Source organism: Pleurodeles waltl, chromosome 7, assembly GCF_031143425.1.
Source record: "Pleurodeles waltl isolate 20211129_DDA chromosome 7, aPleWal1.hap1.20221129, whole genome shotgun sequence".
Taxonomy (NCBI): domain Eukaryota; kingdom Metazoa; phylum Chordata; class Amphibia; order Caudata; family Salamandridae; genus Pleurodeles; species Pleurodeles waltl.
The window spans coordinates 1,133,930,909-1,133,944,964 of record NC_090446.1 but is presented as its reverse complement, the minus strand read 5'-3'; the positions used below and the strand labels follow the sequence as shown (position 1 = coordinate 1,133,944,964).

At 40.8% G+C, this 14,056-nt stretch overlaps 1 protein-coding gene across 2 annotated transcripts in view; it reads right to left on the bottom strand.

Moving 5' to 3' along the window:
• SAP30BP (SAP30 binding protein) overlaps positions 1–14,056 on the bottom strand; it is a 178,512-nt gene that overhangs the window by 12,860 nt on the left and 151,596 nt on the right. The window lies entirely within an intron of this gene.

Here is a 14,056-nt window from a genome sequence, read left to right as displayed (position 1 = left end):
GGATGACTCTCCCTCCCAGATCTTCCACAGATACCTGTCCCCATAGCAAGATGATGCCGTCTCACCACAATGGACAGAACAACAGTCAGTGTTACTTCTACTTACATATTAAGAAATGCCTGGTACCAAAATGCTCATGCACTTCCTGCTCACAAAACATATGCTATTGGACTCCAGAGAACATGTGCTTCCTTCCTTAATGAAGCAAATGTATATTCTAGATGACAATCACCACAATATGGCTTTGGCAGCGTCAAGGCTCAAATGTGTGGAAAAACGCAGGCTTAATACTGAGACAGTAAACATCTTTTAATGATCTGAACGACAGCAGCAACATTATATACTGAGGGTTATTTATAATGATGGAACTGGGCAGGGGGATTCAACAATGTCCAGACGCATCAATAAAATGGCACATATTTGCAAAAACACTAAAGGATAATTACACAAATAGAGATGCACAGAATTGCGTAAAACCACTCTGCAAAACTACCTAAAATATCATTGATACTGCACAATATTTTGCTGCTACGATAGCCGATTTCAACCAATTCTACTCATGAGCAGAACAACCATGTGCTGTTCTGCACAGAACCACAGACAACTATATTTCCAGTTAAAAGCACTAAGGGGACAAACAACTGACGGACGGGCGATACAAAAAAAAAAACACATGAACAATTATAAATAGGTGGAATACATTCTACCATAAGTACTGCTAATCCACCAGAGCAGGTTAAAGACCACCCATGATACAGAAAGGCTTTTGCAAACTCCATAAGGTAGATTGTGAAGATAATTTCTCCACTGTACAAACCGTGGAAATGTTAGGCCTGACCTTCTCAGTGCAACATTTACATAGAAAAGGGATGATAGTGCCAACAGTTGAATATACATTTTTGTTCATCATTCCTCAAAACAAGCGTCACCAACCTGCACAAGGGTTTGCAGTGGCAACTTGGATTCCATTATCAAGTCTAAACATACTGCAATAAAATACTGTGACTGTAATGATGCTTTTTAACCATTACCTTAATGTTAGAACGAGCCCATAAAATCAATAGGTGTCTAGACAAAAAATGAATTACTATTCAATTAGCAAGGTGTTATGAGCGATCATCAGTAACTGTTTAATAAATCATTTGACATAACTGAGGGTCGGACGCCTGTTACCAACAAATTTGACAAAATCACGGAAACTGCATGTTGTGGCTGGTTCATCTGATAAAATAAAAGCAGATGTGTCTCTGAACATCGGGCTGAAGTGAACAGGCCTGGAGTGCCTGTTGCAGTATATAATGAAACCCTAAATAGCTTCTTCCAACTCCAAAACCTCCATCTGTGATAAGTTTGTGCACACGCAGAATAAAAAAAGCTAAGATGTCAACAAGACAAACCCACAACTGGCAAAATGCAACATTGCCTGAGGGCAAGCATCTCTATTATACCATCCCTCACTACCCCAAGTTGACCACGCCTCTTAACTGAACAAGATGGATTTAGCATGAATATCATTGTCATTGTACATGCTGGGACCTCCGAAGTAGGGTTATTCGATGACTGTTACTTAAGAGTTTTATTTTGTGCTGCAGTTGGATGCAAAATAATTAAGTTGGGATCCGAATAGAGGATTTGGATATTCGAGAAACGCAGCTCACCACGACAGGGCAATCTGCTCAACTAAAAGTGTTTGAATTTCCTCCCGAGATGAATCGGCCAATCAAGCCCTCAATAGCCATCATCTGGATGGTGGCAGCACAGACTCAAAGCGCACTGCTCATGATGGTGTCTGAAGTCATGGCTGCAGCTATTTTCTTTACCCATGTATGCATATTTTGTTTATGTACATTTATTTAGCACACTCCAAACAGAGTGGGAATAGAGCGTAGTACACAACTGAACGAAGCAATAACGCTTCCAAAAAATATATACAACTAGCTGATAGAATCATGGTCAGGACGTCTAAATACTGCCCAATTAATATAGAAAGCATGAGAGAAAAAGAAAGGAACAATGCGCACAACAATACGGGTTATTACATGACCTGAAACACAAAAAGATGATGGATTCGGAGCACAGTGATTTATCACTACGTGACAGCCCGATGAGGCTGTTGCTTTTATTTCTACCGCCTTTGAAAGCCGTTAAAACCGTTGATATCTTATTTTACACGACGGCGAATCGCCAGCATGTGTGTGTTTTTCACTGCCGTTTCTTTTGCAGAATACCAAACAGCAATCCATATTTTAATGTATGCTTTGTGTTTGCTAAATAATATCTACTTGATCTAGTCTACTCTCCTTGAATAGTACCGTGTCCAGTACAACTCTGACCCGTGATTAGCTTGGAGTCTGGCGCAGATCATGATCTGTCTTTGATCCAGAGCCTCGCTCGTAAATGTTTCTTCACTCAAGATACCAGTAAATGCCATGAAAGGAGGTATGCAGCTCTGCAAGACTACAAAACTAATGTACTAGTCACCAAACTATGGGGCTGGGGCAAATTTGCATTAGGTAATCCGGTGCCCAAAACACGTTAACAATAAACCCACTTTCTATAGAGGGCAAAGTCACAGAACAGAAAGGAGCTCTTCGGCATCTGGGCCGGGCAGCACAGTGCCTGGTCAAAGGCCTGGATGGGGCGGGGTTTGGGGGAAGGGCTACTCCTGGACACGGGCTGTCTTGGCACACTGTCTTCAGACGGCCTCCAACCAAAGATTCCTCCCTCCGTATAAACCTCTCTCCAGTCTCGACCTGAATCATAACAGAACAAGCTTTCCTTTGTGCATTGCGCACAATGAAGTCTTTTCTTGCCCGAACCCAAAGTCTAAAATGCGGCGTCACTTCTGGGGTCAAACAACTCCCACCACCAACCGCTGCCAGGAAATCCTAGCCAGGCCTCACCCAGAAGCAAGCAGGAACAAGCATTGGTGAAGCCAATATGCCTGGTGTCTGTTTTTATAACCTTTCGTATTTCCAATGGTTGTTCTCTTTTGTTAGGATTTTTGTAAAACTTGTTTTGGGGGGCGGTGGCAGAAGTTGGCTGCTTTTGGGCCTTGGTTAAAATGTAAAAGATGTTTTGGTCTAAAAAAAAACCCAAAAAAAACGCATTGCTATAGTAGTCTCAGGCACTCACAGGTAAAACTACTTTGTGCATGGATGCGGCACTTGTGAAAGGGAAGAATATAGTCACTCACAGTGAAGTTAACTAGTTACTTAAGTGAGCAGACCCATTGGCGTATGCTCTAGTGGACGGAATTACAATTTGACTAACAATAACATACCAATTTATGAAGACAGACGGCAGAAATCCTCAATAGCCATTTATATTATACACAGAATTTTAGTACAATCAAAAGGGTTTGACCAACACCAGACCTAAAAAAAAAAAAAAAAAAGTAAGGCCGCCTAGCAAGTCGGATGCACATCCTTCTTGCCCCCAGAAACAGCCTCTGTAGTCCATGGGGAGTGGCGCCAGGATATACGTAAGCATTCTCCCCACCCTTGCCACTCGCATGCTCACACAAAGTTCTTGGCTTGGTCTCACCTTGTAAATACTGTATCTATGCCTGCAAGCTACAGAATTTCACAGGAGTGCTAAAGCTTCTAGAACAGATGGCCCTGGGAGAAGCTGTGAGTCAGAGTGCTGATTCAGTTGAAATGTTCTTAAAGAAGTCAGAAAAGTAGAACATCAGCACTAAAATGTTTCTCTAATGCAAAGTACTCAATACCTACACCACCCTCCTGCCCCAGTCCCAAGGACAAGAAACAAATGTTAACTTTAAAAAAAAAAAAAAAAAAAAAAAAAAACATTACTCATCATCATAGAATACTTCTCTGAACTTTAATGTAAGCAGAGCTTCACGGAAAGCAGTCAAGGTATACAATTACTTGCATGCTCAAGAGTCAAGAAACTGTATTTTTTTTCTATTTTAGAGGAGACTCCCCATGAGACCAACAAAAAGGTCACCAGGTATTGGCGTTTCGAAGACAGCAATTTGTTGCATTTATAATGCCACATGTACATTAAACTTCAAACAAATGTAAAGTAGGCTTACCTATAAGTAACCCTTATACTTGGCTAACTGTGTCAGGAATGTTACCTCCGGGTCTTTGTGGATGCCCTCTGTGAAATACTGAATAGCGCAACGGTAATGAGAACAAGCATTTCAATGCAATGGGTCTCGCATTTGCTTGAGTTAGGACTACTGGCATTGTAAACTCATAACAAGACTTTTCTTGCCACATAAATCGATCAACTCGGTCTCATAATTTGGTCTTTTCCTGCCACATAATTCCAGTGGCCCTGCATATATAACTTAGCACTTCCATTTACTTCTTCCTCTATCTGCAGCCAAAAATGAAAATGTTGCAATTTAGCATCTTAATTTAAAACTGCCATGCTCATTCCAATTGAATTACACTTTCACCACCCCACCATAAGGGTTGCTGGCTGGCTAACACAATTCCTAAAACAAGACAGCCACAGAGGAGTAAAGAGAGAAAAACAAGAAGGGTCACAAACATATCAAGAGTGTTCAAACAGTCATAGTGTAATAAGGATGTTAAGTTGGCCTGAATCACGGTCATAATTGCAGTAAGGTGAGATTAATAAAACATATACAATCATCATGTAAACTCAATAAAAACAGTTATCAGACACAGAAGTTTGGCATTAGACTGTAATATTCAGAGCAGCCCATAGAGGACACCACAATGAAAAAAGCATTTGTAAGAAACATGGTCATGTTACCATTTAGTTAGCTCCTAGAGGGCATAACCACATGAAAAGAAAATGACTGAAAGTATTGCAGGGTATATATGTAGAACCTAGAGGAGTGGTCTTCAAACCTTTTAATGCCATGTTTTGAAAAGAATGCACTTCAAAGCATTATGGGACAACCAAGAGCAGCACATACTGTAGTATGTGGACTGCAATGCTCACGACAGCCCCCAGAGGAAACCACAATAAAAATATAATTTGTGAGAAACATGGTCACGTAACCATATAATGAGCTCCTAGACTACATAAACACATGTAATAGAATGACACAAAGCCATGTTGTGCAACCATATACTTTGCCACTAAAGAGCATAGTGCCTTACACGTTTCCAGGCCTTGCAAGCCAACTGCAACACTGCAGCCCTTAAAACACAAACTACTCCAAGCTATTAAAAAAAAAAAGTTCCAGCCAAGACAGAGATTATAAAAGGGACTGAGTGGTGGGAGTGGTTATCATTTTGGAACCCCCACTAACCTAGTGTGGGGACCCATAATGACCTAAACACAAAGTGTGACATATTGAATGTTTTGGTGGCGGTCACATTGTCCTAGGACCTCCACAGGCTGGGGTATGGGCAAAAATGTTTTGAAAAAGAATGGTTGCAAAGCATTATGGAGCGAATTTTCCTGAGTGCAGTGAATATTGTAGTATCAGCTCTCCTGCTGCGCCAGGAGAGCTACACTGCAGATTTCTGTGCTTTTTACGTAAAGCATTTATCAATTACAAGTGTTTTTGGGAAAGCTAAGGAGCGTGAAAGGGACAGCCAAAAGAAATGACTCTAATTAACAGTGTGAACAATGTAACCAGCGTTCCGATACCGGCGATGGAGTTTGCGCTGTTGGCTCTATTCACCCTGCAAGGGATATGGCTGCCATGAAGCACAAAGGGGAGAGACAAAAGAAAAAAATAGTTCACCCACGCTGTAGTACATCGGCAATCATACAATGATCCATGTAATAGGATCAGTCTGCAAGGCGGTAACAAAACCGCCCCAAGGCATGACGAACGTAAAGCAATTACCAATGACATCAAGGGATTTTTGAAAGGCAAGCCCAAGAATGAGTGAAAGTGATGAGCCTGGGGTGGGCATGGCACAAAGCCCACAATACCTACAACAGGTCCAAACGCTTGTACGCTCGACCTAAAAAGTATCAGGAACATATTGCAGTTTAACTAATTATCTCATCTCCTGTGATATAAAAATCATGGAATTGTTGAGGCCTACATTACCAAAAGGTCGACAAGTTTTATTGTCTGGACTGTCTGGAAAATTAATCGGAACCAAAGAACAATAAAACTCGCAGTGGTCATTTCCTAAATGCAGTGTGGAAACCGAAACGTCTACAGTAACTCCATCTTGCAAACAGACTCCCTCTTGTACCAAAAAATATACATGAGACAGAAATAGACACACCAGTAAAATATGTGCTGAAACTGAAGTTTCAGTACATGTGCTAGTCACGGGGTGGGTGGCAGGAGTTTTGGTAAAAAGAACAAACCGGTCCAAGAAAAACCTACTGACCTTTGTACTCAGCTGAGCATATATGGCCTTGCGGGAAGTTAGTGGTTAGTGCAGACATGAACAACAGACACTCAGTACTAACAGGATAGTACGACGTTGATGATCAGCAGATGTGCTTGAGGTGAGAAAAGGAATGTGGCAAACCATTGTATTTGAAATGTATATAAGGTATGGGCAGTCATATATGCTTTAAGACTTGCATAATGGGTCTCTGCATGCATGCCGGGTTCCCAGCCATAAATTAAGGTGATCCTAAGAAACCAAGACAAAAGACTGGCTTTGTTTTTGATGGTCAGAGGGAAATAAAAGTCCACATTTTGACATCAGCAAGCCTTAGCCAGGAGAATTCTTTTGTACAGCCTGCCAGACATCGGGGTCAAGACCACTACCTTCCCTTCATTGATTAAAGAGTGCTCAAACAGGTAAGCAGATACCAGTGTTTGTACAAAATCTGCTTTTGAGCGGGGAGGAGTGGGTAGGCTTAGTTCAGGAAGACAGGTGAGCCCAAGACATTCTCTGAAAAAATGTATGTCCCGAAAATGTCTTTCCCTCTTGAGCTTCTTATAAAGGTGCATAAGGTACAATACGGATATTGTTGTAGGGTGGACTACTAATTAGTCAGACGTGACTAAGACTGTCAAAGTGACTGCATTAAGTAGATAGTTTAGTAGTGGTGTATCTGTCCTGGGTCCTGGAGACCAAACAAAAATGAAGTGTCACTAAATACAGGAAAACAACAATAGTGTAATAGCTTACAATACTGTTTTGTCTGATAATGATAGGAGGTGACAAAAAATGTGCATTGCTTGTGTTCTGTTACACATTGAAAAAGTTACTGTAAACTATCCATATTGAGTGAACATTTGATCAAAGTAAAATGTCTGATACTCCTTTGCAACATATTATCAAAGTGTTTCAGGTTGATCAAAATAGGATAAAGAAATACTGTAAGCAATGGTATATGGGGACAAAACAGTAGTGTCCTTGGCCAGAAGAGGGATCATTTGACCCATGTCAATTGGGGCATTTACAAACACATATTTAAGGGGCATATCAAGGTGAGAAATTGAAAAAGAGACTAATGACCTTAAACATGTGGCAAACATTTGAACCTGACAAGTAGAGGAACTCTCAATGTAGCTGGCACCCCCATACCCCCTTTATAAGGAAGCTAAAGTAAGTCTCTATTAGGAAACCAAACGACTTATTAAGCAAACAACAGGAATGCATCCATTAGGATGAGTAAAGTTGTTCCAGATATAACGCAAACAGAAGACTAAGATACACACTGTACACTAAAAATTAAATACAAGGGGCAAGTGACAGCTAACTTAACTTTGAAACTAGATGAAAAGCCAAAAAGTCACACTGTCTCAAAGCCAGGACACTGTGTCCTATGTGAAAAGAGATGACCCTATGATTTAAGGTAAAATAACATGATTACTAGTACCAGACTTCTTTCAACACTCGCCAGACCAAAGTTCCAGAAGTAGTAGGAAAATTAGCTTACTACCACCACATTGAACATTCAGCCCATCACATAATGAACAGATAAATGAAGAACTATACAAAAAACACCTATTAGAAACAGAAAAGAAAGCAAACGCATGTCGAGACAGATAGGAACAGGAACGCAGATTGATGACAGAGGAAGAAAGGATTACATTAGAGGTCACGACAACATGCACTGATAATGCTAATGCATTATCTCAAGATATATATGATACAGCCACCGCAGAAAATAAAGGGTACGAACAAAGGTTACCAACGGTGAGTTAAGGGTGGAGTGCAGGACAAATAATATGGCTTAATGGTGACAGGGCACAAACATTTAACAGCATACTTTCACATGTCTGGGCAGAATTGTGAAGGAGATATCTAGACATGCCAGATATAGGTGGCACGATGAGCCAAGTAATGGGGAAGGATGAGTCAGTGTTAGAGTATGTTGAAAGCGGGATCAGATTGTTCTTTCACATTCTGAAAAACAGGCTGCCAGAGGATCTACAGCAGCCATTAGACACAGTAGTGACAACTGATAGTAAACCATGGACGGAAATACAGGGCATATTACTGAACCATGCTAGAAAGAGGTTAGAAAAGGAAATAAAAACAAAGGAACATAAGGACCATGTCACAGCCAAATTGGCTACAGAAACATTTGAGAAAATTACAAAGAAAGAGAGCACCATAGGAGCAAATGTAGTCACTCAAGAACCACCAGTTCAAGTTACATCACAACTACCACAAATACAGTCATAATAGCAGTGGTACCAAGGTCCCATGGTTCAGCCTCCCCAGCAAATGAAGCAAGTATTACAACAGCAGTAGCAACGGGGGGAGGGAGGTAGAGACCGAGGTAGAGGAAATAAGGTGGACATTTTCCCCCCACAGGGAATTTTTCTCCTGCACAACAGTACCAGCAACAGCCACAAGGTTTTGTGTACAGTGTGCCACAAATTCCTCCACAACAGCCATTGCAAATGACACAACAGAATTATCAGATATAGAGGGTAACATCCACTCCAGGGCAACAGTCACCATCACTGTATATTCGGCAGACACCACAGCAAGTACCGCCTGTACCACAGCCAATGATGAGGGGGTGCAATTTTTCAAGCAGGGACTAATCCAGTCTTCACACCATGATGATCTGTGCCGGACACCCTGATGTGCCCTGTGATAGCAAAAACATTGCATTACAAACAAGAGCCCATAGCATCTGTTAATTTATTGGGAAAAAATATAAATTCTTGATTGATAGAGGGGCAATAAATCGTGCACTAGACGTGGAGGTTTGCCACTGTGCAATAAAACAATGTCAGCACAAGAGTTCTCAGGTGAAATAATGACAGTACCATACACCTGTGAGATTCCAGTTCAGTACAGTACAGTACCTAGGACAGGTAGTGTCTGCTGAAGGCCGTCACATTACTCAAGACAGAGTAGAAGTAGTTCGAAATCAACCACTACCCCAGACAGTGAAGCCATTACAGACATTTTCAGGGTTATGCAACTTTGTGAGACAGTGTATTTTTTTTTTTTTAATTACAGCTCTAAGACTGCACCCTTGTACCAGATGATCAAGGGCACACCTCCGGGGACCGTGACACTGCACTGGACTCCACCACTGCAACAAAGATTCCAAGAATTAAAGGACTCCATAGCCACCGCCCCAGTGTTAGCATACCAAATAGTCTACACGACGCAACACTAGTCAATTAAATTCAGTTCCTGTGTCACTCAATGTTGTCCCAATGTAAAGCTACAGAAATGAGACGAGTTCAGGGACACTAATAATTTAATCATCTTTTAGGAATGACAATCAATACCCAAAAATGAGGTAAGCAAAGAGTTCTTGCTTAACCTGTAAAATACTCCATAACCACCCATGATGCCGATGTCAAATTAAAATAATACCACCATGAAAGACAGTTTTAACATTTTCTACAAACCCACCGAAGAGCAAAGGTTTTCAGAGAAAAGAGATAAAAAGGTTTTACTTTTCAATACTGACAAATGCTGCCATAATGGTCTATAAGTGCACAGTGTGCTCAGGCTTCACTAAATGAAAAAGGAGCAACACACACCAAGATGAATGATTTAGCATCAGCAGTGGCCATAGTCCTGCGCCTGATGAACCAAAAAGGGCGGACTGGGATGATACTGAATTTGGAATAGCTTAAAACCGAAAACAGGAAGGATGATACAAAAAGATGCCCCCTGGGATTCTTTTACAGGGACTTAGCTGGGAGATCACACCAGCCTGCCCCAGCTTTATCCCATTTTGGTGTGCATGTTTCCAAAGATTTTGCCCTTTAGGGGACTTGTCTGAAAATGACTGACTCAGCCCCCCCAATATGTTAACACTCCACCCCATTAAGGGTCCAGGGGTTCACTTTGTTACCCCTGTTACTCAACCTAACTCAGTTCTTAACAGTACAATCCAAGAGTAATGAGGGAACTTTACCATATAATGATTCCACCATTAGGCACGCTGGTAGCAAGAATTATGGTGTGAACATTCTTTTTTGGAATGCTGCAGGCCTAGCAGCTAGCAAATTGGACTCCCCATGCCACTGTAGTCAAACTAGCCTGGCCGAGGAAGGGCGATAACCCGAAACCAGTCCCAGGATGCTTGTTTCCAGTCCAGGGAAGACCTGGCCTGGCAGTTCTGGCTGGACTGTTCCAATGGGGGAAACAGACCAAGACTGATTTGCATATAGCTGGGTCCAAACTGGAATAGCATGGGTAGCAAAAAACAACAGATTTATGCCCAGATCTCTGTATTGGGAGTGAATGTTTGACATTGTTTGGCATACCATCCATCACTTGTTCTTTTTGCAATTGTTGCCCTAAGTGGGACGGGTATTCCTAGACGTGGGTCCCGTGCACCCCATGCCACTGGAGTCAAGCTAGCCTGGCTGAGGAGGGGTGATACCCCGAAACCAGTCCCAGGATGCTTGTTGCCAGTCCAGGAAAGACCTGACCTGCCAGTTCAGGCTGGACAGTTCCCATGGGTAACAGGGCAAGACTGATTTGCATATGGCTGGGTCCAAACTAGGATTGCATGGGTAGTAAAAAAACAAAGGATTTAGGCCCAGATCTCTGTACTGGGGGTGAATGTTTGACATTGTTCAGCATTCCATCCATCACTTGTTCTTTCTGCAATCTTTCTAAAATTTGCCATAAGAAAGAAGAATTCTATGTTTAGCCACTTTTTATGTGTAATTTGTTTTTATGCATTGATAATTGCACCATGGCACTGTTTAATTATTATGCACTGCTTTGATACTAGTTCCTTACCGTAACAACTGGCCCACAGGTGTTACGGGTTTCATGCGACTCAATTTTAAGATTAGCAATTGTTTTTATTTTTGCGTTGCATTTTTATTTCCTATTTGATAAATTTTCATGTACGAAATGTACTGCATATCCGTTTATTGTTCTTTTATGGCCACGCTCGTAGTCGAAATAAAGACTAAAATTAAATGAAGAGGCACTTTAAAAAAAAAAATTAAAAAAAGAAAATCACGAAACAACCATTTATTCTGGTGTTCTATATCCTTCTCAACATAAAAAAATTCCACCACGAAGCCACCACATTGTAGCAACTAATGGTTCAGAACTATCATCTAACGCTGAGACAATTTCTTGAAAGAATGTGTCCTACATCAGATGTCCTACACTGAAGACACTACTGAGGTTGTTAATCTGTTGGAAAAAAATCCAGTTTGCTGAAACCTCCCAAATGCTGGTGACACTGGACTAACATTCCACAAATACCCTTGATCTTGCCCTCTCAAGAAATTATTTCTAATTTTAAAACCAGCTGTTCCTGCAGATATCAGGGATGTCTATAGAAGCAACCATTGCTCATCACTCAGAATCAACCTATCTCAGCCAGTTTGAAGTTTCATGACCTGGATTTCAAAGGTGAAGGTACAACACTCATTCCCACGGTCCAGCATAAATCAAATGACAGAAATTCCATGCTTTATTACAGATCTTTTCAGCCATGATAACAGAGGTATAATCTGGCAGTTTGTCAGTCATAGAAGGTATTGTATTAGCACACAGGAAGTTTCATTACAAACAACCAAGTTGAAGGAATGTCTGAAAGCAACATCGTACCCTCAGAAAAATCCTATGACCTGCTTTTAAGAATGCTTATAACACTACTTCTTGATATTTTAGGAACATCATCACAAACCTGATCAAAATTGCATTACTTTTGTTTCCACCAATGATTGTCTTTCCACTCATTGCATAGTATCATTAGAAATAATTGGCACATCCTGGAACCAAACCATGTTTCACCTTCAAAAGATAGAGCACCTTTAAGGATAGATTGGTACATGCTAGTCCCAAGACCATGGCCTAAGGTCCTAACACCCTTAAAGACATGCCATTTCCTATGGGACATTACACCATGTGGTTACTGTAATGTACGGAACACGACTAAGCCCAGCACAGAACATAAGTTGTATAATGGCAGAACCCGGTATAAGCAGTGCTTTAAAAAAATGCAACACACCTTTTGTAATTCAATTGGATTCATCTGGGATATGTATATTTCAAAAGAAGAAGTGAAGAATGACACCAGACTATCCTAGATTGCCTTAAACGTATTATCCTATAACACCACAGGAGAGTCAGGGTGCGTGGAAGATTTTGTACATGTGCTGTCGCTAGATATACTACTTATTTATTGAGCTGTGTTAGTCGAAAACAAGAGAGGTTACCGGGTATTTTAGCTTAGTAGACTACCAAGACTATGAAGGGGAACCTCATTGGTGTGTCGACTCTCCTTTTATGGCTTGTATATGTAATGTATAATAACCAGTGGCAGTATTGATTTAACTGTAAACCACACAAATGTTGTTCAGAAGTGAGTATATGCCCGGAGAGTTACACTTTGTTATAAACCAGTAAAGAAATATAAAAAACCCAAAACACTATTTTTTGCAATTCATATGATTTAATGCCCTTGTGATTTATGTTGCATTACACATTGAGAACCAGAAAGCCACCAAAAAATTGGTTGTACATTTCAACCTTGCATCGATTTGCCCATCCAGCTTCAGGTGGGCAGTTCTGGAATATCTGACTCATTGATTGCATCGCGCAGAATAGAAATTCAAACAAATCACTTACATTGTTTGCATTCAAATACGTCAGAATTTGTGGGTATATTAAAATAGAAAACACAGCATGCATTAACCATGTGCATGCATCAGCTCATTGGATATGGACTGTTTTATTTGCAACTAATTTCCCATTGGGGTTGTGGAAAATGAAGTTTCTGATTGTTGTTCTTGAATGTTCAGTGTTTTATACGCTGCTATTTGAAAAGAAACGAAAAAAGAATGCATTACCCTTGTCTCCGAGTCCTTAATAGCATTTAAACTTTCCGTTACGATAGCTAGGAAATGTTTTCATTCACATCAAAGACATAAATAAATTGGTCTTCTCTTCATGTCACACTTAGCCATTGTGAGATTGGACCTATACGTCATCTACAGGTGAGATTGTGAATGCATCCAATAGCCCTCTTATTACTTAGCGCCTCAGAGCTTAGTTAAAATGAGCAAATAACATGAGAAGCCCAGGACACAGTAACATCCTAGATCGGTTGTCCTTCTTGTTGCTCCTGTTAAGTTTTTTCTCTAACACAGAGAAAATAAAAGGATTTGTGGACTGAAGGCACTTGTTGACTTGTGATCATTAGAATAAATTACATACCTTGACTGCTTCCTGTGAAACCGTTAAACCTGGTTTAAATGAAGGTTGCTAATTAGTACTGTCTCATTTTTTTTTTTTTTTTTTTACAAAAACGATAACCTTTGTTGGCAGTTCTTGTGACTAGGGTCTTTCCTTTTTTTTTTTTTTTTAAACATCCTGTCAGTTGTACGTCTCTGAAGCTGGAAATGCTTTATAAGTACACTTAAGATCTACAGACAATGGTAACACCCTCCCCTATCTACTCATCATACCTAAAACCCGACCTCATAGACACACTGTGATGACAGAAAGTCCTTGGGGGGGGGGGGGAAGGATTCTCAACAGGTTGACATCTCATTAGGAGGTCTTTCCAACTGTCTAGCCTCTCTTGCCCATCCTCATTCAAGTTTATAAACCGACATGAGTTCTGCCTACCCTTAAGAACCCCTGGTTCTCATCCCTGGCGCAACCTAATGCAGGGGTCTTCAAACCGGAGCCACCCTCCCCCAGGGTTCTCTTGGCTCTGG